Source organism: Rhea americana, unplaced genomic scaffold (assembly GCF_003343005.1).
Source record: "Rhea americana isolate MKP2758 unplaced genomic scaffold, rheAme1 scaffold_26, whole genome shotgun sequence".
NCBI lineage: Eukaryota > Metazoa > Chordata > Aves > Rheiformes > Rheidae > Rhea > Rhea americana.
Window position 1 is genome coordinate 6,703,423 of NW_028186379.1, and position 1,484 is coordinate 6,704,906.

The following is a 1,484-nucleotide window of genomic DNA, read 5'->3' on the forward strand; positions in this document are numbered from 1 at the left end:
GATGCAGTGTCCTGTCTTGTTTTGTATTATATGTCAGCTTAGTATATATGGTTAATTAAAAATATGCTAATCAGCGTATCAGCTGTACAGATAATAAAATTGACATTTATCTATCTTTTTAGGAGTCTTGTTTTCTCTGAGAAGCAGCATGTAGTTATATGGAATGGCTAAGCAGATTGGATAGTTCTACTTTTCCTTGTGCCATCTTTGGCACTTACTAGACTCATGGTGAGATGTTTGAAGGAGAGAAACACTGTGACTTTGTTTAGATTTCTGGCAAGTTTTGCCCTCTGAACTAACTCACCGTGTGGCTGGCTGAATGTCAATATTGGCACAGCAACAGGACTACCTACCCCTCAGCCAGCATCATTTCATCCTKATTCTCAGGGAATGCCACCAGCAAAGTCTTCTGTTGATTTAGGTTGCCCAGAATGGCTCACTGTGAAGGTAGATAAGTGCTAGTGCCTGCCGTGGGGGCTGAAAAGTTGAGGTGGCAGGGACTAGAAATGCTTCTTTGGCATCTTTTGAATAGATAGTTCAGCTACAGCAATAATCTGATTCTGGGTTTAAGTGCAATTTTTCTTAATCTTAGCAAAAGCTGGGTTACTTTCTTGCATTGGTGAATCCTTATTCTAACTATGGAGTTTGTCATAATATTAAAAGAGTACCTATATGAAACACTTTTGTTACCTATTTCTGAATGTTAGTTACAGGGGGCTATTTACAAGTGACTTTTTAATTAAAGTCTTAAAAGATTGATATAATATGCCAGGATAAAACAATGACACAACAGTTCTCTAAATTAAGGAGCAGTTTAGCAATCCTGTTGGCTGGAAACTAAAGGCAGAAAGAGGCTTGTGTATGCTTAGTTTAAGTATGAGGGGGAGAAAAAAAAAAGGTGTATTCAAGTAATCTTAAAATCACTAGACTCTATGAAGTTTTAAGTGGAAACAATGTTTATGTGGTGCATTATTGTGCTTCATCTTTCTCTTGCATGATTTCTTGTTTAATGCTTGGAATTTTAGTCCATTTGCTTTTGCATAGAAGGTTTTACATTGGCAGAAGTGGTACAATCCATTTGTAGAACAGGTAGATCAGTGATAAGTTCTTACAGCATTTGGATACACTTGTACATATATTYAGAATGAATAACTGTTAGAATTAAATGACCATTTTATAAAATGCTCAGTCCTGAAATTGGAAGGATTATTTGTAGCAGTTTCCTCATTTATATAATAATTTTTGTGGAACTAAGCTGAGATTTCAGTGTATTGTCTTCCGTAACTTTTATAGCCTTCATTCCCTGAGAAAGGGAGCAGTTCTTTGTGCTTTGTTGTGAGTAAATTTAGAGAAACCATTTAATCGAATTACCAATACTTCTATGCCTAGGACAGTCATACTGTCTCATTAAACACAGCTAGTTAAGCAGGAACATACTTTTATCTAAAAACTAAATAAAAATATAAAAACAACTTGAGAAAGTG